The sequence below is a fragment of the Corvus moneduloides genome, chromosome 3 (genome assembly GCF_009650955.1).
Source record: "Corvus moneduloides isolate bCorMon1 chromosome 3, bCorMon1.pri, whole genome shotgun sequence".
Classification (NCBI taxonomy): Eukaryota; Metazoa; Chordata; class Aves; order Passeriformes; family Corvidae; genus Corvus; species Corvus moneduloides.
In genome coordinates this window covers 27257269-27282955 of record NC_045478.1, presented here as the reverse complement: position 1 = coordinate 27282955, position 25687 = coordinate 27257269, and the positions used below count along the sequence as shown (strand labels likewise).

The window sequence follows — 25687 nt, the reverse complement described above, 5'->3', positions numbered from 1 at the left end:
CTAATGGCAGCATCTTCTCCTTGCACCTCCAGGACTCTACTGAGCAACAGGGTAAAACTACAATATCTTCTGCCTCAAGGTTCACCTTGCTAGAAGGTGAAGAGAAAGTGCTCTGCTTCAGCATGGTCATTTAAAAATGCTCAACAATAATAAATTCACTTAAGATGGCAAAATGCATTTATCTGTTGTTAGCAGAGTTCTAGCTGATCCAAGAGAGTATGGAATTATCAGAGTTGTGGCACAAATGCACAATTTTAGTGGATTTCTATTTTCATATGTCTCTGATTAAAATTTTTTTTTTATTTCCTTACTTTTCTTCTTCAAGCAATAGTAGTTGTTTAAGGTGAGAAAGGTCTGAAAAGGGTACATATTGGATGGAATAGCATTTGCTTTCTATTCTGTGTGCTTTAAAAGTCTGGCATAAGTCACTACCAGAGAAGCTAACATTAAATTTTAAGGAAAAATTAGTACCTTGACAAAGAACTATGCCAATTTTTCACCAAACTTTTTATCTGAATTTTTTTATCTGTAAATGGTAAATATAAAAGCATGAGGGAGGATAATGAATTTCTTTTACAAATGATATTAGATGCTTCCTTTGTGCAACTCCTTTAAGTCCATGGAACCTTAGGCTAAGAACCTTTTTCTGTATGAAGATATGGAGATTGCTTAAAGTTACATAATTGCTTGAAAAATTAGATGAGGTCAGTAATATAAAATTGCTAATTTGGTTGACAAGATTGTTAATGCTGTAGCATTTTCTGTGTTATGGATGCATTTCTCTTTCAAAGGGGGACAGCTCTTTGCCTGTTGTAAATTCACCCTGCAGTACCGACGTGTGTCTCCTGCAGCTTAAGTGTGTTGAGTCTAAAGTTGAAATACACATAGCATAATGTTATTATCTTCAACAGAACCATAAAATTGTTATTACTGAAGACAGCTGGTAGTACAAATGACTTTTTTCCCTCTGGGGAGTATCTGAAAGACTTGAAACAGAGGACAGCCCACAGCAAAAGCAGAGAAGGTTGATTTTATGACTTGTCTCCTACATGAAGGTTTTATATTGCTCTTACTGTCATCTTTCCACGTTCCATTGTCTAATTTCAACCAAATGTGAGTCATCTCAGAGTAAGTAGTCAAGGTCCCACAAGCTTTGGGAAATACAAAATAATAAACTCTAACAAACGAAAACCTGAACACCAAGAGTGGCTGGGGTTAGCACTCTGTTTTGAGCAAGACAAACAGAACTCAGCCTCTCTTCCTGGCAGCAGGAGCTGGTCAGGCAGCAAATGCCATCTCTGCCCTGTCAGAGGTCTGGACCAGCTGCAGCTTGTGCCAGTTTCCCCCATGTGCCAAACTGTGAAAAGGTTGGCAGAAAATATGGAAAGAAAACAAGGGCTGAATAGTCTGTAGGGCAGATATGTAAGGATCAGAGGTGACAAAGCAGAGTGAAGCAACCTTCATTTGTTTTCCAGTGAGTCTCCCTGCTTGTGCAGCCATTGCTACCTATGGTTTCAAAACTGAGAAACAAATTTGAAAGTCCTGTGGTAGGGAAAGCCTTGGTGTGCGAGTGGTGATACCAGTGGCTCAAAAGACAGCTCTCTTCTTGCTGAGTGAACACTGAATTGGTGTTGCAGGATTTCTGTAGAATGACACCTTCCTGACCATGAGCTTTTTCTGATGACTTTCAGAAATCCATTTCTGGTTTATCTGAATTAACTTCTTTTTTCTGTCACAGAAAAAGAGAGATTAAAACTTCCCCTGTCTTTAGATGCAGATGGATGTTTCTAGGGAAGATTTCTGTCTCACTGAATCTGGATTTAACCTTACAAGGAAATTAAACCTATCTGATAAGATCACAGATATTTTCTTGTAATTTTTTTTTATTTTTGTAAAAGCCATGTTTAAAAAACCCCACATTTGAATATTTGACTATAAACACAATTTTAGCCTTAGCTGGATACTAGAAGAAGGCAGTGCAGCCAAACATTGTTAACTAGACAATTACAGGAAATTTAGATAGCTTTTTAATGAGATTTTTTTATGGAGTTGTTTCTATATTATTTTCCTAATGCTTTTAAAGCTCCTTAACTACAGGGACTACATTTTCTAGAAATTTGTACGATTAGAAGTGTGTGAAAGAATGTTCTTAGTGCAAACTTCTGCTTCTGCAGACAGCACAAGGAAGTAATGTGCCAGCAGCTTCCCCCTCTGCAGAAACTTGCTGATGGTTTATCCAGGGTATCGGGATGTGCTTGTATATCCTGGGCACAAGGTAAGTGTACTGGAAGAGAAAAATAGGCCCATTTCACAAATCTAAATGTAGCTGAAGCCCTGACATGAAACATGAAGGACTTTTATTGGTGTAATATTATACTTGATTTTGTTCTCATTGAGCTAAAGCTGAAGTGAGTTTTCCATTTCCTTCAACAGGAACCAAGGGAGTTTTTTACCTGCAGGGGAAAAAAAATACAGATTTATTGGGTTTGAATGTCCAGGATTTGGTATTGGCAGGCTACAGAGGTCACTTCTGACCAGCAATTCCAGCTGGCTCCAAGGCAGAGCCCATCAGTGGCAGCAGTAGCACCTCTGGGACAATAACACAGTTAAGAAAGGGGAAAAAACATTAACTGGGCAACTGCAACCAGAGAAGAGAGGAGTGAAAATTTGTGAGAGCAAGAACTCTTCAGGCACCAAGGTCACTGAAGAAGAAGGGGGAGGAGATGCAGCAAGCACTGGAGCAGAGATTCCCCTCCAGCCCATGGTGAAGAAAATGAGATCTAGGGAAATGAGACCATGGGGCTCAGGAAGGGTTAAGCTCATAAGTTCAGAAAGGGTTAAGCTCGAGAGGCTATTTCATTCACTGCTTTGGCTGCCAGACCTGTTGCCTGGGAAATGATAGCTGAGATACTGCATATTTTAGATCTATCATCCAGCTTGAGTTGTTTCCCTGATGAACCATATAAATTTGAAGCTACTGGACAAAGGGAAATGGGGGTTTAATCCTTTTAACTGCTAGAACACACCTCTCTGTTCTGGTCTTCTTAGCATCTCTCTCCTCAGTAAGACTATCAAGGGAATGTGGAAGATGGAAACAACAACCATTCCAGAACTTTCTCCTTGGGGATGCAAGGGAAACCAAGGCACTTGTCTGTAAGTGACATGAGACTGAGTTATGAGCATCAGGAGCCATGAGCAGGAAGGATCAGCCAGTCCAGGAAGGTAGAGGAGGACATGGGTTTTCTTTGATGAGTGCAGAGCTTTTAAAACTGCTTTAATATGGCAGCTGGGGATTTTTCAGAGGGTTTTTTTTTGAATGTATCTTATCTGTACTTTTTTTTTTTTTTTTTGAAGGTATCTCACTAATCTAGAGATTTTTGTTTCTGGATCAAGCAGAAGTCAGAGAAGAAACTAAGAAAAGCGTAGTCTGCCCTGAGCCACCAGCACTGAATGACATTTATTTCACTATCTTCACCTCAGCTCAGCAATCCTGCAATTCCTTCCACTCTGGAGGCAAAAGTTACAAATGATTGAAACTGACTGATGTGATGGTTGGCTGAAGAAAATAAGATGAGAGCAATATATATTTATACTTTGATAGCTGTCCTAACATCTCAATTTTCCCCAACTTAGTGAAGAAAAGTTCAGCCCATGGACTGGCCTCTGTCTGAATGTGCAGTGGGTGGATCAAAGAGAGACTGTGAGCTTTCTTCTGAGTCCTAATCCTGTAAACACTAAATTGTTCATACCACAGCTCTTATGGCTAGTCACACATAAAGATTTGCTGAGCTGACGATTTCAGAGCCTGACGTTGTTCAGAGTTTTTTGTAATGCCTTCTCTTTTTAAATCTGTTCTTTGTGGTGGCAGATAAAGTAACAGCTAGGATTTTTCCATTGATTTATATGAGTTTTAGTAAGTTTCAAAAAGCCTTTTAGATGGAAGAGGAATTTTATATCGATTTTAATGCAAAATGTTCTCCATGAGAATAGTTTCCAAGTTGGAAAGTAAAATCTTCTAATACCAGGAAATGCCCAATTCAAGACTGATTGTATTTATTATACCACAGCATTGCTTCAGTAAATCTTACAAAGCATACAAGAGACAATGGTGTCTTAGGTACAGCTTTTGTCCATTGTTGACTTCAGTGTTTGGCTCTAGGTGTTCTTATTTAATGATATCTGAGCTGCTGTTAGAAAAAAAATCCTTTGTTTTCCTACCTAAGAGCTTTTATCAGGCAGCTATTACTGGAGTGTCTTCTCTATTTTCTGATGAGTTAGTTTTATTTGACAGTACCTTGTATGACTAAGGAGTATTTTTATCTCTCCTTCAATGCTGTGAAACTGAGGAAAAAAGAACCAAGTTTGGAGTGGGGAGAGGAGACCCTACTACGATATTAAGAAACAGGTCAAAGCCCCTGAAAATTTATGTTCCAGCATATTTAGCTGCTCACTAAGGCCTTAGGTATTAGTTATCTGCTCATAATCACACAGAGAAGGACATGTTTTCTGGGACATCTTTTGAAATAAACACAAAGGAGAGATTTTGTATGAGCTATCCACTGGGTGGCAGAAGTAGATCAGAAAAAAACATACTCAAACAGGAGGGACATACAAGTCTAGCCACTAAACTATTTTGTAGCAGCACTATATCAATCTGACACGTGAGCTGGATGTATTTGAGAATGACATCTTATGAGATATATATTAGATAGAGGGTTTTTTTACTCTTTTCCCCTTTCTATATGTAAGAAGAAGTAGACTTCTGGACGTGCACATTCTCATCCCTTCTTTCTTTTTTCCTCGCCAACTACAGGGAGAGCATTTTCAGAGCAAAAGAATGCCTGGACTGCCCTGCCTTCTCATCCTTTTCTTTCCACCGCTTTTGATGGAAGATGTTGAGGCCTCAGCTCTGTTCTGCTCTGCTGTTCTGCTCCCTCCCCGAGCAGAACATGCTGCTTTGGAAAAATTACAGAGGGAGGCATCTTAAACTTCGTCTACTCCAGTGTTGCCATAGCTAAAAGCAATTGTTAGTATTGATACAGTGAAGATGCTTGCAAAGGTATGTGTCCCCAGGTGATCCAGGTCCTTGAGCTGATCGCTTTTACAAGTAGCTGTCCCTCTGTCTTGCCTGGGTTTGTAACTCAAGCCAGATTTGCCAGTTTAAGAGAGGAGTTGAACTCGTTGTAAAATAGTGGGCAACTAGTTGTTAAGAGACGTAGAGGGAAGCTGATAAATTTAATAGTGATTAACAATCCCCACTCCACTATGGTTAGTAACTGACAAGGTTGAAGTGAGCACAGTGAAAATGGAGGCAAAGGGGCAGGAGTTATGGACCAGTTGACTTGGAAAGCAACTATGAATCAAGAGGTAAGCTTTATCCTTGAAAATTTTTGTAATAAAAATAAATTTAAAACACAGAGTCCATGTTCCTGTCACATGTAATTGTTAGAAGCAAAGCTCACACTGTGATCCAGCACGCTTCCCGTGGGTGTGTGCACGCCCCGTTGAGATAACTGAACATCCTTCGTCTGTCCACTGTAAAGCCCCAAAATCCTAAGTGACCTAAGAGATCCTGAATATAATATTTTATAAGAACATAATATAACAGTTTGTAAGAATATAATGGTTTGGTTCACCTCCTGTTTCGTTTTTCTGTTTTGTGGTTTGTGTCTTTTTTTTTTTTTTTTTTTTTTTTTAATTCGTTCTCTGCAACGTCGTGAGAAGGAAATATAACTAGTGTTGTCACCGTTTAGGATGTTTTTACAGAGAATTTGGCCTTGTCACCAGAATTTGTCTTTTACATCTGCCTGTTTCACTGCCCTCCAAACACTCCTGCTTCAAAACTCACTCTGCTCCCCCTTCTCTGCTCTTTGTGGAGTTCCTGCTTTCTTGCCCTGCCAGGGCAGAAGAATGATGCAGTAACCAGCATGGTTAGTCTCTGTGAATACTTTTTCCCTATTAAATTCAGTGCTCAAGATCGTCTTTATTATGTGTTTTATTATAGTGAGGCTGTGAGGACTGTGGTTCCTAGAAAGACGTGCTGCCTGGCAGGTGGGCAGAGCACATGGGGTTGAGCTCAGCATCTGGAGGATTTTGTCTAACTGCATGTAGGGCCATTGACCTGGAATGCTTTCAATTTACAAGGGTAGTTCCCAATAGCGGATTTCTAGCATTCTTTCTTTAGAGGACCATGAATGCCAAGTTGTAATAACTAAAATGAGGTCAGCTATGTCAGGCCCAAGTACACTTGACAGCACACTTTGCAGTCTCTGGAATGAATTGGATGAAAGAAACCGTTGAATCTTGTTCTGGCATGACCTATTCCCTTTTCTTAAAGTAATTATGGCAGTATTATTCCACTTTTAACTCTGCCATTATATGTACACAACCCTATGACAGTTTACATGCTTTTTCTGACCCACATGGTATAGATTTTTAGATAAAACTGCTTATAGCTATATTTTGTCTAATCTTTGAGTAAAAATATGAAGATATGGAACCATTGAACATGCATAGTTAACTACACAAAATTCTGTATTCTACACAAATCTTATACACAACTTGTTTTATCTGTATTTGAAAATCAATAGTTTCTAAATAAAAGTTAGCATTCTGTAAACAGGTGTGATACAAATGAACAACGTGTTCGCTATGTTGATTTTTTTCACCAAATAGCAACAAGCCTGGTACACAGCAGCAAGAGTGGTGGGGGGAAAAAGGAAGTTTTCCTATAGTCCATATATTTTTATTCCAGGTGAAAAGTAAGAAAGTTAGTCTGTGGGCACACTCACTGAAGAATTGCCTATTATTCAGGTCCAAATTTACTGTAAGGAACAAATTCTTCCAGCTAGGCTCAGTTCTCGGAGTTGTGGCATGGTGAAATCACAGTACTATTAAAAAAAAAATCATCTAAATATTTCCTGGATATCACTTAAAAAATGCCAAATTTTGAAATCTGAATGAACATTGGAATATTATTAAAACATCTCAGAAAACTAACCCTAATCAGGCCTTTTCAATATTTAATTTTGATGATGTGTAAAATGCTCAGCATAAAATTTGCTTGGAGAAAAACGAGCATACCAATTTCACAGTCTTAAAAACAAAGAAAAAAGCCCCTGAATACAATAAATATACAAGAAGAGAGTGCTGGTACTGTGGTTTGGTTGGCTTGTTGTTTTTTTTTTTTTAGTTCCATACATATAGCTGAGATTACTTGGAATTCCCTACTGTATTTAAATGACACATGGTCAAATATGTTTTATTTTACCCTTGCATTCTGTAGCAAGGAAAATTAAATCTAAGACACTCTACACTAAGCTACTGGGATGGAAATAGTTTTTATTCATGGAACACATAGGATAATCTTTGTTATTCTTAGTACTATTTTTCTTTTTTTCTCATGTTACTATTTAGAGAAAGAGAAGAAACTTAAGGCAAAGTTTAGCTAAACATAAATTGTCATTAATTTATACAAAAATTGAACCAAGTACTCCTGGGCTATTGCTATCAGCCCAGGAGACATTATGGTCTTAGGGACATTGTATGATGCTGTCATGAGCTTTGAACATGCAGCGGCTTACAAAACTGCTTCTAGTAACTTGAGTGTATACATTTTCCAAGGAAACAGTCCAGATTTTCCGAATAAAAGATGCTGAGTGGAAGGACATACTGGAATTGAAGAAAAAAAGCCAGGGTGTGGGAAATGTTAACTCACAGAGCAGTTGAGTAATGCCAGCTGGTCCCTGTTCCATTCCCCACTGACCTTTCTGTAAATGAACCCTGGGCTGACTCACCCTGCAGTCCCACCTCCACACCTTGTCTGCCCTCCCTCCCTTTGGGGCAGCTGAGAGCTTGCAATGGCAGTCACCTTCATTTGGCTCATTCATAACAGCAATTTGGTGTTTGGACTTGGGGTTTTTTTTGGCTCCTATGCATAACATCACTTTCTTTTCCTTGGGTTAAGGTAGAATTTAGCATAATGTGATGTAAAATTGCACCCTTTCAAAAAAGAAGCTAATTTTTGCTTTTGTTTTTCTGTAAAGTTCACCTTAACACCTTTTTTTAAAGGTTCTTCAACTGAGTATTGTCTTCTCAACTGCCATCCTTTTAATTATTTGCTCACAACTTAGAGGGTTTTGATGCCAGTTTAATATGGTACATGTATTACCAAGGAAAACCAGCTCAGTATCACACAACACGTGATCTACTGTCTTTTTCTCACATGTCAAAGGGCAATGAACAGTGATGATTGCAAGAATATTATCTATTTATCTTGAAAGAAAGTATTAGTCTTGCTTCATTTCCTAGGTTTCCAGAAATCAAGTTCCCAAAGACACTGGGATCAGATTTTATGTTAGAGACACAATTTTATTGCACCAGTTTATTGCAGAACCTTGTGTAATAACAGGATGGACTTGATTATACTTTGAGCAGTAGCACTTGAAACGACAGAACTGGAAAGAAAATTCATGCCTGTTTTCTGAACCACTCAGGATCCAGCAGACTTGAAAAGGAGTCAGAAAATCATTGAGCTATCTCAGTGAGCCATTGGGGAGCAAGGCAAGCCTTGCGTCATAGAGGCATCATGCCATTTCCGGAGTCTATAGCTCCTCAAATGCAATTCCATCTCATGTCCTCTTTTCTGATTTTTTTTCCCTATCTTCCCCTCATGTTTTCCTTGTTTTTCTGGCTCTATGGTCATATTTTAGCTCTTGAAAGGGAAGGGGGAATAATCCATTTACTTAGTGGGAATTTGTATGTGTTAGGCAGACTGAAAGGGAAAAATTGTTATTTCTGGAGGTGCCAGAAGACTGATATACTGGAGCTTTTCCAGGTATCTCTGTTAAAAACACCTACTGAATCTTAGGCTTGCCTTGAGCATTTCTGATTAACTTAAATTCATAGCATCCTTTCACAAAAATCCCCATTATCTGTTTTTTGTGATATTGTTATTCCCCTGTTTCTTGTACTTTGACAGCTGTCTTTATTAAATCAAGTGAATGGTTGACAGATTGTTAAGAGTAGACATATTCTATAAAATGAACTTCCAGTGCCTGTTTCTTGGAGTTAGGAAGAGGAGTCTAATAAAAACTGTGTGCTTAAATATGTAGTATTAGAATAGTGGACTAAGAATAAAAGACCTATGTTTCTGTTATAAAATCTGTTATAAAAATAATGCAAGCCTTGAATAATCCCAGCACTCTTACCTATTGTAGTCAAGATCATGAATTGTATTTTATTTGCTGTAAATTTATAGGAGTATATGAATTTTCAGTAGAAAGTAAATATATAATATTTTAATTGTATAGATTGTAGAATAATATGGGAGTACTTTTCACAAACTTCTATTATAATTTAGTAATTATAAGCTTTTATATGGAAGGCTAGAATATGAACCAGGCAGTGTACTTAAGTAGCAACTTAATGCTGCTTGCTTAACATTGTTTTCTCATTTGCTCGCAACTTACAGGTTTTTGAAAAATAACTGAACAAAGGCAAAACCAGGAAAATAGTATACACAGAGGAGGAGGGATCTCTTCAAAAAAAACCCCCAAATGATGGAGAGGGAGGAAAGAAAGTGGAAGATGAACTTTTGTTTAAATATTGCTGATAGGAAAAAAAATTCCCCTTTTTGAAATCCTAGCCCTAAGGAAACCTATTTCAATTCTGTCACTGATTCTCATCCATGTAAATTCTATCTCTACATCAAGAATAAATTTCTAGTATTGACTAGGCTATAGCACAGGTGCAATATTTTGTGATGTCTGAGTTTACCTTAACTCACTTTGGCTTCTGTATCTTTAATGTCAGTGGTACGTAGGTAATGATAAAAACTGAAATGTTATGAATTATTAATTAACATGAGAAAAATGTTGCTCTTGAAGTGCAAACAAAGATTACTTGGTTGATATTTGCAAAGGAACATGGAAACTGTTTCATTTAAAATTAGGAAACTGAAAAATTTGGTCTTAATCTGGGAAACTGAAAAAATATTAAAGATGATCTTCTTTGAAGTCAAAAGTGAATAACATAATAGTGGGAATAATAAAAAATACAAAAAAAATAAGTGTAAGAAGACAATATTTTTAAAATATTGGTAAATAAAAAGTTGATAAGGTATTGCCTGGGTAAAATGGGAATTCTTTATTGCTGGGCACCTTTAAGAGTAAATTAGGGAAACAGGTGGAAGAAATGATTTAGGATGGGGACTATGACTTCATGATATTTTTTCCCCTTACTTATGATTCATTGACTTCCATGTCCTCAGCTTACCTTAAGCTATCATTTTTTAGGTATTAACAGTAATGGCTGACTTCTTAATTGACTTTCAGTATCTCTTTTAATAATTAGCAGAAATTTATTTTTCAAACTGATTTTTTTTTTTCAGATACGTTTGGGAATCTCTGTAGAGTGCATCTGACATGTATCATCGGACACATGCGGCTACGCTCATCTGCTCATTCGGGTGCAGCATTTGATTATAGGCTTAGCCTGTGGTTGGACTCAGACTGATGGGATCTAGCTTAAAATTGTTTGAATGTTTCCACTTGCTTTCTGGACTTTAGAGGAGACAGAGTACAGCTGCTCAGGTAGCATATCTGATTTGGTCATCTGAAAGCTTTCTCCAGTGTTCCTGAAAATCCACTTTACAAAGTGTCATTCTTAGAAGTCATCCCGAGTTTGGGATGAAGTTACTCTCACTAGACCTGCAGCTGAATCTAAATAACTAAACACTTTTCACTTTCCATCATTGTAGTGTTAATTGGACGCATATTTAGGCATCTTGTGAATTCACAAACATCCTAGCAGTCACTCTGGATTCTGTGCTCCATGTATCTGGTAGTTCTCGATTCAGTAAGTAAATTTAGGACAAAAATGGAGGATCTCCATAATAAATAAATGAACTTTTGAAGTTCTCTAAGTTTTGGTTTTCAACAGTTTTTGTTCTGTGTCTGTTGAGGTTGTCAATTTTGTTTTCAAAGAACAAACTTACTAGAAAACTTTGACTTATCAGAGGTATATGGAAAGTAGATGGAATGAGTCAGACATGGCATAATTTAGAAGTCATTCCCTTCTTCAGGATTAATCTTTTGACTATTTCTCAGCCTAGAAAAGTGGCTTGTACTTTCTGCTCTATAAAAAAGTTGTATGAAATTGCTCTAGAAGTCACTCTGCCCTCTCCACATATATAGGAACTGTCCATTATTTTACTCTCCACGTTTTAGGACACAAGGCTCCAGCCCCCATCACTGACTTTTTGTCTGAGGAAAATTGTGTGATCCTTTGTAAATGAGCATTATTTCTCACAAATTTAAACCCTGGCTCTTAAAAAGATTTGGAGTACTTTCCACTTCTACCAGATGTTCCACCCATGTTTTATGGGAACAGATGAAGTCATTTAAGGATGTGAGGATGTTTTTTGATCCTTGGAACTTGGGTTATGCTCTTCACAAACATCTGAAATGTCCCTGGTGCATTCAAGAGTCTAAATGGAATTCTGTACCACTGAAGTAATCCACAGGTTATCATAACAGATGCTTTTATTTCCCCTTCCATCCCTCTATGATAATTCAACTTGAAGGATAACCATATATTCAGTAAGTTAAAACTGTGAATATATTCTCTTCCTTTTTTTTCCGAAGTACCTTTTGTATAATAAGGGGGATGATCTTGATCTTTTTGTGAATGAAGACTTCTGTAATCAGAAGTCTTTATGCACCTTCATGTCCCTATTAGAGGTTTGATACAGTTATAAGTGTGGAAGATGGTGGGGATTGCTGCTTCAAGCCATCCTCTAACGTGAAATAGAATTTCTTTTTAATTACTATGTGATACGCTAGAAGATCCAATGGGAGAGGGGCTGCTTTGTTCCAGCAATATGCCATAAGTTACACTTTACTGCTGCTCCTCGTCATATATGCCCACCTCTTCATTATAGTTGGAGGAGACAAGATACAAAGTATTGCTCTATTAATTTCCTTTCACTGTTTTCTCTGGACATTTCTATTGAGTTGGTTCTTGGACTTCTTTTTTGATTCTTGTGCTGCTTTTGGACTGTGTCTTTTTTAGAAGCTCTGAACTACCAACCCTGTTGCACACTGTCCCCATGATGCCTTTTTCTTCACCTACTTCTGGTCATTCCTTTCCCTTGGAGCTCAATCCTTCATCAAGCTGAACTCTAAATTCTGCAAAAGAGCTGTCCCAGTTTCAAAGAGTGGCTCATAGTCTTATAGATGTACATGCATCTTGGTTTATTATCTTTCCAACTCTATTTAATGAGCCCTTGCTCAGAATGAGGGCAATGACAGAATGTTCTGTCACCCCGCATACAAGGCCATTGCTTCAGAAGGTAACACTTCTTCCTACTGACATTGAACTCGAGTATTGTCCTGAAACCCCTTAACTCTATTAGAGTCCTGAGGATTCCCATGACTTGGATCAAATCCATTACCAAAACACCTTGATTAGAAACCTTAATACGATAACAGCGCAAAACAATTTACTGTGAAATAAAGCACAAAAAGTAGGCTGTACTTCTCTTCTTGTCTGCAGTGGCAGAGGATTAGTATTAGGTACAATTTCTTCAACTCAACCACCTGACCACTTCCTTTGTGTGGGTCAGTAACCAGTTCAAGAGCTCTGCCACTTCCAAGCCATGGATGCCTGGAGAGAAGTGCTACAGAAAACCCAGGAGCTCTGGGGTTGACCAGTTGCTTCTAAAAACTGCTGCCAGCTCTCCAATAACCCTGGAATTTCTTTTCCTGTAAGGTGGCAATCCTCAGCATAGGTTGTTCTACTGTCTGATGCCTCTGAAGTCTACTGCATCTCTACCACATGGGTTGGAGCCAGCTAAGAAACATATTTTCTCACTTCTGCACCCTGCAGTACTTCAGTGCTTTCTGATTACCTTGACAGTTTTGCATCTGGAACAAAAAATTGCTTCCATGAAATTTCCATGCAGTTTCTGCTCATTACTTGCTACTCTGGATCATTGTTTTTGTACTGTGTTCTCTTTTTTCATCAGGAACCATTTACAAAATGATTTTTTACTTAGGCTTCAGAATTCATCTCTGGAGCAGACTCTGACAGGAATTGCCCAATCAGCTGCTGCCTTCCTGAGCATCCAGTCTTCTGCTGGCAGTAACAATGGAAAGCCAGGCAATCATTAAAGTTACAGCCTTTCCTACTGAGAATCATCTATTAATGAAGAGCAAAAAGGTATTTAAACACAATTCTAATAAACATTACTATCTAAAGGCTGTTTATTGTTTCAGTTCTTCTTGAATGTGCTAGATCAGAAACCCTAGGCTTTCGTCCTGTTCCTATTATATCCAAAGCAACAACAATGAAATCACTGCTAAAATGAAGTACTTCTCCATAGAGGTGCTTCCCAGAATGATTATTACATAATTTACAAGGTCAAAATCAGATTTTTGGAGCTGCATGTTATCAAGCTGTTGTAAGATAATGATCTCATCACAGAAAATGTCTTGAGTGTTAGCCAGTGCAAATACATTTAAAATAATTTTTGCCTACAGCACTTCTAAATTCAATTCTGAGCTGATCAATACAAATTATATTAGTTCACAAGAGAAGAAAATAATTTATGATGCGGTTTACAAAATGCCTCAGTTACAGGACAGCTGTTGAATTAGCAAATTCCCACACAGTGCACGAGAGTACTAAAGTCTGCTACACGTAGTCTTTTATCCGTGATTAATCCTACTTTCATACTTTTCTTCTTTTTTTTTCTCATGGCAAATGAGAGTGACTTTATCCAGGAGAGCTTTTTGTACAATCCAACTAAATGAAAAATTATACAGTGGGAACAGATTCTGTATCTTGGGTTATACTCAGTGTGGTACCATGAAAATCACAGAATGGTTTGAATTGGAAGGGACCTTAAAGACCATCTAGTTCCAACCCTCCTGCCATGGACAGGGACACCTTCCATCAGACTGGGTCACTCAAAGCTCCATCCAACCTGGCCTGGAACCCTTCCAGGAATGGGGCATCCACAACTTCTCTGGACAACTCTAGTTCCAGTGCCTCACTATCCTCACACTGAAGTATTTCTTCCTATTATCTAATCTATATCTAATCTAGTATCTAGCTTGCCCTCTATCAGTTTAAGGTCTAAAAAAAGGTCTAAAGGTGTAGAAGTGCCTATTGAACTAATACAGCACTATGCAGTGAAAAACTTTTTTGAATGGATAGAAATCTGTAATATTTCTGTAAAATCTTACAAGTCGAAGAACTGTCTATTTTCCAAGTTTAGAAAATTCTGTGCATTTTAAATACTCTTGTCTTCTGTGTAAATGATTAGTAACTGAAAATCAAATGCACTACCCCTCTTGTAAAGACCTATTTCATCCATGAGAGCTATTGACATTATGTAATTTCATTCCAGATTTGTATTATTAATGATGTATAAAGACCTAGTTTAAATGTTCACGGAGAAGTTTCTGCTCAGTGATTACATAAAGAGACCGGGTTCCTAAAGTGGACAGCCAGTTTAAGGGTTCGTATCACTGTCCTGGAGTGCCTACATTAGCACCATTAACCTATAAAGAGCTGTCACTTAAACTGTGGAAATACAGCTTTTCAATCACGCTTTTTTTAAGCAATGGCTTAAATAACAGGGATTGTGGAAACTTCTGTTTTGCAAATCCTAGGCTCCAGCTACTATTTTCCAGTTGTTTCTTCTCATGCATTAGCTCTAGTTTCTCTTTTACCAGCCCCAGTCCCTGCTCACCGTAACAATGCAGAATTCATTTCAGAATCTTGACTAGGCCTCTATGGTAAACCAAAGTGTATTTATTGGAGAAGTGATGGAAAATACAGAAACATTGGTTTGCCATAAGGTCGTTAAATTTCTGTCTCTTAAAATACAACCTGTTCCTGCAGAGATGGTTTAAGAATGTGATGTGGTTGCTGACAGCATAATTAAGTAAATGTCTCGCATTGCTAGTTTTCTAAAACATAACTTCTAAGTAGTGTGATTACTACAGAATCTGTGTTTATTAGCATTTCCTACTGAGGTGGTGCATCTCTCCCCCTTCTTGTGCTGGTACTTCTATATTAAATCTAGTTTTGCTGATTCCTTTGCCAGTGATTGTTTAAGTGACCTTAAAACACTCATTTGTGACACCTTTGTAAAGCTCAACATTGTCTAGAATGCAACCTCACTGGGGTGTGAGGTCACACCCTGGTGTCCTAAACATAGCCTAATCTCTTACAGGATTTTGCCATTCACAGCCAAACATATGATTACCAGAACCATAAGTACACTTTGGGACATAGTACACTCTGGGACATCTGCTGAGGTGTAAAGAAGTATTGCTATTTACCAGAGTGGGGTTGATCCAGTGAGGTTGATGAGAATTATCTATCATAACACAGGTGTAAATCGAGCTGGTTCAGCATCTACATTTATCTCCGAGCTTACTGATTCCTGGCTGACTTACTATTTAGTGGCTCATTGTAGGGGTGAATAAAAGTAATAATAGGCACAGAATTTCACTGAAACTTCAGGCTAGACAAACCTGAGAACTAGAATGATGTTTTGAAGCTAGCAAAAAATATTCTTAATCTTGAAGCACAGAATATTCTGAGTTGGAAGGAATCCACACAGGTTATCAAGTCCCACTCTTAAGCAAATCCCATCCTGGGACTGAACCCAAAACCTTGGCATTATTAGCACCATTCTCGTGGCAACTGAGCTAATCTCAGGGCCATAGGTAAGAAATATCAGTATAGCTGTCTGCAACACATAGAAATGTCACTATTTTGCACGTGATCACTAGTAACGAATACAGAAGTTGGCATAACTCATTCAAATTACATGACCTGAACTCTATTGATTGGAAATTATCTAAATATGTATATTTTTTAACCATTATGCAGAATGGTACATGAATTTAAAAGATGCTGGTTCATGACCAGTGCTTTATGCCCCTCCACTTCATTTGCTCCATTTGTCCTGCATTGTGTTGCAGCTGTGAGAAAAAAGGGGAATTTGTGGCTGGCTAATTGGGGCTTGGGAGAATTGACCTTCACATGGTTTCTCCAGTGCTGAGTCATGCTAGCTCCATGACTCACATCCTCAGGACGATGCCCTGCAAACACTATATCCACACCAATATGCACACCATGGAATTCTGAGTAAAGCTACTAGTGTGCCAGTTATTACAGCAGCAGGCCTATATAAATAACAAACTGTTTATTAATGTATATTTTATATTTTCCAAGCTTCTCCATTGACACAGCACAGTTATGTTCCTGTCTATTCTGTCCTTTAAAACTTCACTGAGGAAAAGAAAATGGAAAAATTAAAATTCTTCCTGAGCAAGGAAGAACAACAATGTGATGCTTGTTTCAGGAAGAAGAAAACAGAAATAGAAGAATAAGTATACAGGTTTTGAAAGGTACTTTTCTTCATCCTAGTCAGTAAAACTTGAATCTTCAATATATTTAGGTGATATCAGTGTACCTCCTGAGAGTTTTCACAAGGAAACAATTTTCTGTCTACATAGCCTTGGCTAAAGCGACTTGTTTGTAAAATAACCAGAAACTTAATTTGAAACCACAGAATCCTGAGACAAAGAAAGGCATCGAGAACTTTCACAGTGTGGGAGGAGGATGACACAATTTTTGATTGCCTGAAGCTAGATAGGAATGTAGTGGAGACCTCAAAATGACTAATTTGGATGCAATTTGTGCTTAGACTTTAGATTGCCTTTTCATTCCATTTAATTTCATTTTCGCATGCCCCCACTGGACACCATACTGTTTTATACTTTACGTAAGAACATTTTTTCCCCCTCTTCAGATTCATTATTTAGGAAATAACATCAAATGCTATTGACATGTAAACAGCTAAAAAAATCACCATTTAATAATATTCTAGTAGGAAAATTTTAATGGGTGAATAAACACGATAGCAACACAATGATCTACCGCGGACTGTGTTCACATCCACTTTGTGCATGATCTCTTCTACCATGACCAGCATAAGGGTTAACAAGACATACACTTCTATCCCATTTTTTGGTGTAAGTCAAACAAAAGAATTTTTTTGTGAAGCCTGGGAGATCACTGGTAGATTTAAATCACGAGACCATGCTTTATTACTGCAATTTTCCAGACTTTAACTGTAGATTTGGTTAAAGGCAAAGTTTATACATATAGTGTTATAATGCTTCTAAAGTAATTCATAGGAGATAGATTGGTTAGAGTATCATCAAAGTTTGTAAATGATTCATGTCACGTGAATGGTGGGAAATTTTTCATGCTATAAACAGAAATATCATTGTCATATAAACAATGGCTCAGAGGTGCTACACTGAAAAATATTGATTCTATTAGATCTAAACTCTCTTAAAATTGACATTTGCTATTATGTACTCTGTCCACTGTATAGTTATTAATATTTTTCATGAACTTTTTTAGCTAAAATAGGTATTGTCAGCTCTATGGCAGTTCATTTGCAGAATTTCATAAACATCTCTGTTCTAGAGGCTCTTCTTCTAAACTGGAAAAAAAATGTACAGAAAATACACATATGGGCATGTCTTCAGACATATTATATATATATACACATATATATGAATGAATTCACTGACAGCAATCAAACTGCATCATCATAAAGTGAGATATACATTGGTTCATGGCTGAGCTGCTCAGTTTCCAAAACATATGGTCAGAGGGAGGATGGGAAACTATCAAAGATGTTCCTTTCAGATGTCCCCAAATAGTGTCTTTCTGAGATGCAATTTAGAAAGAAAAAGCATCTTTTGATCCTTTGCTGAGTTTAGGAAGACAGACAACAGCAGGTTTGATTTTTAAAATTTCTGTCTTATTTGCACTTAAATAAAAGGTGAAAGACCTTTCTGTCAAATGCAGAGATGATTGCCTAAACTTTCTGTGTGAGTGGGCAACACAGACACTTCCTGCCTTCTTCATTCACAAAAATCTGCTGCTCTTCAGTGATCCTCAAAAGAGGCTACCTGTTAAAGCATATTGGGGCTACATTTCAACCCAGACTTGCCTCCTGGCTGACTGAAACTTAGCAAACACAAGCTTGTACACAGGCACGGGTATCAGGCAGGTAGGAAACATCTGAGTGTGGATGAGGTCTCTTACAACAAAACAGATTAGTTGGTCATGGGTACTGGTGTGCCCACAGTAAAAATAGCCCACGATGTCTTGGAAAAGCATCAAGATGACAAGCTGGCCCCAGATCCTGAAAATGGCAGTAGCAGAGGGGGTGAGGGCCTTGAGCATGAGAGCAAGGAGTCTCTGCTTGCGACTGCTGGCATCCATAAGCCATACTGGTTTCTAATGTAGGTGTCTGTTACTCACAGAGAACTAGAGAAGCTGCACTCCCCTTTGCACCTATCAGCCTCGGAGCCATGTTAGCCAGGCATCCAGTCTGATGAAAACTAACACTGTGCTATTTAATTAATGTTTTTCTCCATATGTGTTCTTTCACAGAAGGGCAGGGACCGTGTGACACAGCTCCGATGTTCTTCCAGAGCTTCATCGATGTGTAGTGCCAGACAAGAGGAACATCGATCACCTAGGTACAACCTGTAAATAAATAATTAGGGAATGGCCCCAGAGGTCTTCGATATTGCATTGACTGTGCCAAGCTGGCTTGCAAACCTCTTTCAAGTGTGGGGACTCTTGAAGTTTTTGTGAAGTTGGTGAGGGACACCAGCTCCTGGTTTTAGTAACACCTCCCTACATATAAAAGTCATTGTCAGCTCATTGCCTGGTCATCCAATTCCTAAAGTGTTCCCACTAGTCTGTCTCCTGGATATAGCAATCACTGAGGCCAGGACTCAAAAGTCATTCTGTCCCTTCACCTGGAAAAGCAAAGCTGAATGATGGGCAGGAGTATATCGCCAAACTACTGCAAACCACTGGCGTGCCCCTCTGGTATCCAACAGCTAGCTGATCCCCGATGCAGCCCGGCGTCGGGATGCTCTTTCAGACCGGGCAAAGCCTATCCGACCCGGGACCGTGCGGGGCGGCGGGGGCGGCACTCGTGGGGCAGGGGCGCGCGGGAAGCACGGCAGGGAGCAGAGGGCGGCGGCCCCGGCCGTGTCCCGCGCTGGCCCCGGGCCAGGCAGGGCCGTGCCAGGGCGCGGGGCCGGCGGGGGCGGCGCTGCCGGCGGGGCGGCTCCGCGGGGCCGGGGCTGCCGCGGCCGGGCGGGCGTGGGGCAGAGCGCGGCACAGCAGCGAGCGCAGCCGGCGGCAGGGGGGGCACCGCGGCCGCGGAGGGACGGTGAGCGGCCGCCTGCAGGTCAGCGGGGTCCCGGGGGCGCGGGGGACGGGCGGGCTGCCCGGGGGTGCATCCCTGCGGGGCCGCATCCCTGCGGGGCCGCATCCCTGCGGGGCTCCCCTCGCTGCAGGGGCAGCCGGGGACGGGGACAGGCATGGGCCAGGCACAGGCAGGTGCAGCCCTCGGGGCGGCCTCGGCCACCGCTCCGCAGCTGGGCAGCCGCCGCGGGAGCCGGACGTGGGGACCGTGAGCGCTGGGGAGCCGCGGGGCTGAGATAGGGAAACTTGTGCCTCCTTCTTAACGGGGAGCTGACGGGGGACCGTGTCGCTGAGTCGGGGTTGGGTGTTTTTCTTTTTTTGCAACGTGACTGCGGTGCGTGCAGCAGATTGGACTACCATGACATCCTCGCTTAGTTTATTGGCACGAGATGAAATAATTTATGTCCTGCTATGTCCTTCTGTGCCGTACAGAAACCTGCTTTATTCTTGCGCTGTAACCAGCACCGGGTTACTGGTTAACTTCTTCAATAGTTTGTGGCATGGAAATACAAGCTTTACAAGAATAAGTAAAGTAGAAGGGTTCATAATAACTGCAGTTATACTTGTAACTGTACCTGGAAAGAAAAATTTGCTCTATGGACCACTTCTGATTATTGCTATTTAGTTGTGTAATGCTTAGATACACATGGTATTTACTGTGCTGAAAGGATCTGGTCTTCAATTTGAGGATCTAAAAGGCTGGGAAACCAGTCCACTGGTTGATTCTGAAAGTCTTCTAGCTTTCAGGCACCTGAGAAAGCCTTGTGGATCTCTAAGAGTTAGTAAACTTCCTTGGAAGTTTTCCCCAAACCTTACTGATTGTGGTGGTTATTATATATCACTCAAATATTTATTCGAATACATAATACTGAAGTAAAGGATGAGCACAAAATCTTTATTTGAAGAATTGTGCTAAGTAGTTTCCTTAGAAAATTTAGTTTTCAACACGAAGACTTTGACAGGATACAACATGTTAAAGATGTGCAAAATCAAGACAAATTTCATTTGGGGGATGCATAACAGGAGTGTTGCAGATGTGTGATAGCATCTCTTGGTAGTTGTGACTTTGGGGTTTGTATCTGGTATCAGTACTATCTGGGATTCTGGAAACCAAAGTTCCAGCAGCATCTTACCAGTTTGGCAGGAGATGAGTATCAAAGGTGGTCAGAGATCTAGAAAACATAATCTATGGGAAAACAATGAAAGAGCTGGAATGTTGCGGTCTAGGGAAGCAAAAACTGATGATAGATGTGATAACAATCTTTAACTGTGTAGTTGGTTGCTGCAGAGTGTTGGGAAGCAAACTCTTCTCTACATCCCGTGGAGGCATGACAAGAGCCAGCTTGCTGAGCTGCTGCAGGAGAGATTAGGTTAAATTGGTAGGGAAAGTCCTGTCTAATTGTACAGGTAATTGAGCATTGATTGTCGAAACAATCGCTTACCATCCATACTTGAGACAAATGTGATCCTGCCTTCCTGTTGTCAGAGATACTAAATGACCTCTCCAGATCCTTAAAGATTCCAAGGGTGGCAGAGGCAACTAGGAGGCCAGCCTGTGAACTCATACACTCTTAATGATGATCATGCATATCAAAGAACCAACTTTGTGAGGTGAACACAGCTCAGTGATCCATTCATAATATTTCACTCCCATGCCCAACTTTTATACTAGATTTTGTGATTCTTCTCCCTTCTGCTCAAACAGCATTTGCTGTTGAAGTCTGAGAGCAGTGGTGAATGATCTGCTGATGAACATCACATCTTGGTTTGGCACCACCACAGCCAGTAAACTGGCTTATTGGTAAATTTTAGGAAATTTCAGCTTAGTTTTGAAGTACAGTTCTGCAAAGCGCATCACATTGTTTCCTTCAGGTCCTCAGTAATTACCAGAGTGGCTCAGGAAGTCCATGAGGCAGAACTACTTTGGTTTAATTAATGTCTGTATTGGCTTTGATTATCATCTTGGAAGGTACTCAGAATATAATTCAGTTCTTAAACGTACTTTGAAATCTGTAGTTTGTCCTACTGCATTTAACAAAGTTTTGCCCGGTGCAGTTACTAGCCAAACTAATTACAGAAGTAGCTGACTGAAATGAGCCTTTCTTCCCTTACCTCCATTGCCTAGAGTTTTTTGCTGCTTTGCTCAATATTTATTCTTTTATTGTGTTATTCTTTGCATTGATTATGAATTTAAATGTTAATTACATTAAAAATTCTACCACATTCTTTGCTTCCAGAAATTAGCTTCCCAATCCAAAAAAGGATCACTTAAGTTTTTTTAACATCCCTATTTTATAAGAGTGGGAACAGACAAGGTCTATCTGTCTTTCTAGATTATTTATTATTATTTTGTGTCTCTGTGTTCTGTCCTTACTATTTGGAGAGGCATTGAATAAAACTGATTCAATCTTTCCAGGGTCTCTTTATGAAAAAAGAGACCCTTTCAATGCTCTTAGTAATCTGTTTTATTAAGATGTCTTTGTTTCTGCCTTTTTTCTCTTCTTTGAGCTGACATGACCAGACCTGAGCCCAGTAACCCTGCTGAAGACGTGCTGTTCCTGAGGCATCTTCTGCTCCTTGCTTCTCAGCTGCTTTCCATCACACCCGCGGTGGCGTGGCAGGCTAGAGTGCTTGAAGTAACCAAGATATGCCGTATAAAATGTCTTTCGTTTGTTTTTTCTGGTTTGTTGCTCTGGACCCTGTCAGAGTTTCTCTGAATCATGTTAAAGGATGAATTTTGTCAGGGCACAGTAGTGGGGGCTCCCCATGGAGGGGTGTCAGGGACAAGCCTGACCTGTCCCACTGCCCCAGCACAGAGTCTGGAGGGCACCAGGGCAGCCCCAGCCCTGCACATCTGGTACCACCCTGGGAATGAGGCCAGGCTGGGATGTGGGTCTGCGCTGGGACCTGGATTGATGAGGCCTATGGCCAGCCTAGGCTGGGCTGTGGCATTGCTGGGATAGGGGCTGATGGCCCCGGAGGGCTGACATGGGGCCTCAAGTTGTGGGAAGGGACTGGTGAAGGCCTGTTGGTGCCATGAGCCCATGACACATTTCAGAGCTTCACTGATCCAAATTTTGTGTTGAAAACGTGTGAAATCTACCCATTAGCTCAGTAGTGGGTATCTGAAATATCTGAAAATGTGGGCTTTAGGGAGGGTGAGCCTACACAGACTGGAAGGCAAACTTTGCCATCTGTCCCAGGGTGACAGTCACAAAGAGACTGCCTGAGAGTTTAGCTCTCCCAGTTACACAAACCAGCGTGGCCTCTAGAAGCAGTATTTTGCAATGGAGAAGTGTGTGCTTGAGCACCCCATTGTTCTGCAGCACCTCCTTGGCCTGCCTGTCCTGCAGTGTGTCGGGCGTAGGGTTTGCTGTCTGCTGTGCACACCCTGCATGGAGAATCCAGTGCACCTCCCTGAGCGCCGGCGGCAGCCAAGTTCGGATCTTTGGGTTGAAGGTGGCTCCACCAGCCAGGTCTTCTTGTAAGTAGCCAATGCTACTTGTCTGGGGTAAAACCCCATAATAGTTGAGGCTTGACATTTCTTCCCTGCTTTTGCCCATGAAAATAGGCTGAGCCTTTCAAGGCTTCTGTGTTCCTTCATTTAGAACTGGTCTGGCTGTGGAAAAACACAATGTATGGTAGAAGAAAACTTAGGCCTGTGGGAGCATAGAAAAAATGTCTTGAGAGACTTTTTTCCTCTCGCTGGTTTCTGTGGTACAGGGATACTGTGAGACTTAGAAAAGAAACTGTTCCAAGTTACCATCAATGTGCACAGGCATTGTTTTAAAGCTATGCTGATTGATTTAGCCTTCGAGGGTAGATGTCAGGCGTACTATTCATGAATAACAGCAGCTAGAGACCAGGGAGATGAGCAATGTTGATCATACTGAAGAATAATGTGAGTGCAAAGGAGAGTACAAAATAAATATGTATCAACCTTTTGGAATTTTGTGTGATTTATATAATTTTAGTGTTGGATTGAGTAACTGATCTTTTCATCAGTGTGTTTCATGCTGTAGTAAACGAGGATTTAAATAGTGAGAAGTTAATAGCTGCTCTAAGTAAAACACACAGGCTCTGGAATGAGACCCAGTCTCTATAACTAAGAACATGCAAAAATTGCAGGGAAGTTTGTTTGAACTTGATGGGGTGCAAAATAAAACTATCATTATGCCAGTGAGATTCACATTTTTCCTTGAATTTTCTGTCTGTTCAAAACAAGCCTGTTAGGTATACTGTAATCTACTGAAATCTACATTTCCACCTTGTATATTTGTACTTGAAGGTCGCTTCATAATTCAGATTTTTGTATTCCAAGATTTTTCTCTCTCCTGTGGTTAGTTCTGGTAGCTTGCTCTGAAGCTCTAGTTTGAACTAATAACAAAAAGAGGCTGGAGGCTTCTTAGTAGTGACAGAAATAAACACAGATGTGGCAAAATGAGTGGGTTATGGAGATCACAGAGGGGAAGACAAGGAGGGACTGGGATGAACTGCAGGTCCTCTAGGGCAGGAAGGGTTGAGAAGTGGCCGCAAGGCCCTTTGCCTGTTGGACTAGTGGTGGGGGTCTTCTGGCAGCTGACAAGGGGACAGAGGCATGAGCAGGGCTCGGGGCATTTTTAGGACAGGGAAGGTTTGGCAGAGATTCGTGGCAGCAGGGTCTGTTTTATTTGCTCACACTTTCCATCCAGACCAATTCTTCTCATTGTCTTTTTTGGTGTCCCACCTTGTGGGGTGCCTTTTGTCGCCTCTGCAGTCACCCATTTTTACTCAAGCTAGCATTTTATCTTTTCTTCTTCTTTGCCCCCTGCCAGTCCCTCCCAAGTTTTGGGAAAAGGGCTGGGATCTCAGTGTCACTTGTTCTGGCTGCTGGGAAGGTGATAAAAGGAGGTGTGAAGAGAGGTGAGGGGCCTGTGAAGAGGTGAAGAAAGCACTTCAGTAACCGTTTAGAGAGAGATTTACTCCTTCTGGAGTCCTGCATGGCATGAGAGATGTCTGGCAGGGAGGTACAGCAAGTCTGCCTCACATACACTCATGTGTGTCCTTGGAGATGGTGGCACAGTACTGTGTAAATAGGTGCTAATCAGCGGTTCAGGATGTACCTCTGCCATTCTCATCTTCTTCAGCATAGGTAAAACCTGCTGTAGAAGTGGACTGCTTGCTCACAAGTATGCAGGTTTGTCTGTGGGTGTAAAAGATGTTGAATGAAGAAGTGATCATTGGTGTTTTATATGTTTTAATCGGGAAGTTAAGATTATCTGGGAGGGCTTTAAATATGTGGCATATACACAGCTGTATATGTGCTGTGTGATAAAACTTGTAGGATATTTAAAAAATATTTTTATCTGTTGAATATGCTAGAAAAGTGTCTTTACCCAAGCTGCCTTTGAAAGGGAGAAATTGAGTTGTCAGAATGAAGAGTGCCCCATCTTTTTTGGTTGGAGTGTACGTTAACACTGCCATTTGACTAGCCCAGAACATTTTTGTATATTTTGAAGACTGCTTACTCTACCCAAAGCTCTGTATTTTTTTGCATTTAGTCCAACTTACCCAATATACAATATTGATTTACATTATCCAAACTGAAAGTTCTTTTCTCTTTTGTGTAAATCTTCAGAGCCATGGTGATGATAAAACATGTCCTAACTTGCCTGAATTCATTTTTATCTGACATCAACAGAAAGTGGAAGAAAAAAACAAACCCTGAGCTCTAGTTTGAAATTAAGCCAACAATTTTTAAAGCATGCCAGCTCATATTTTCCAAAATATGTTATAACAATCTGTACTTTCTTCATTAAGTAAAGTTAATGGTTTCCAAAAGTTTTCTTTTCAGTCAACACTGTTTCAGCATATAAAAATGATCCCAATTAAGGTGGCTTGAAGACACATAAATGAAGAGTTCTGCAGCTGGTATAACAGCAGGAATACATCTAGGCTTAGCCTCTAATAGACACTTGGGAAGTCTTGTCAAAAGTACCTTGTGCTTCTTTTGGTCTCAGTAAGTAATTCCAATTCCCACCCCGTTATGAGCTCCCTAATTTCACAAGAGCTTGCAGGATCATGTATGGAGAGGTCAAGATAAATTTGCATAGTTGTATTAAGAGTACAATTTATAAAAATATCAGATTATTGGGCTCACTTTAAAATCTGTGGTATAACCTTTGCTTCAGAATTGTATGAACTTTTGCCAGAGTAGCAGAGGAGTTGCCAGCAAGCATGATTAGCTTTCTAGACTATGAGTGTAATGCATACATTTGAGGGAAGATGTATGAAGTTGTACTTAATTCTTTTCCTGGTACTGGACACTGTAAAGGTTCAAATTATAGGTGCAATTAGAAAAGTACTGCCCTCAGTGCTC

The 25687-nt window shown here is 40.1% G+C and overlaps 1 protein-coding gene across 3 annotated transcripts in view; it reads left to right on the top strand.

Annotated features, from left to right (window-relative positions):
* The first annotated feature begins 19215 nt into the window (after window positions 1-19215).
* The window catches only part of COL21A1 (collagen type XXI alpha 1 chain), a 97310-nt gene continuing 90838 nt past the window's right edge, over window positions 19216-25687 (top strand). For all 3 annotated transcript variants that reach the window (XM_032104674.1, XM_032104673.1, XM_032104675.1), the window contains exon 1: window positions 19216-19312. The gene's annotated coding sequence lies outside the window, so the exon portion shown is untranslated. The remainder of the gene's footprint in view (window positions 19313-25687) is intronic.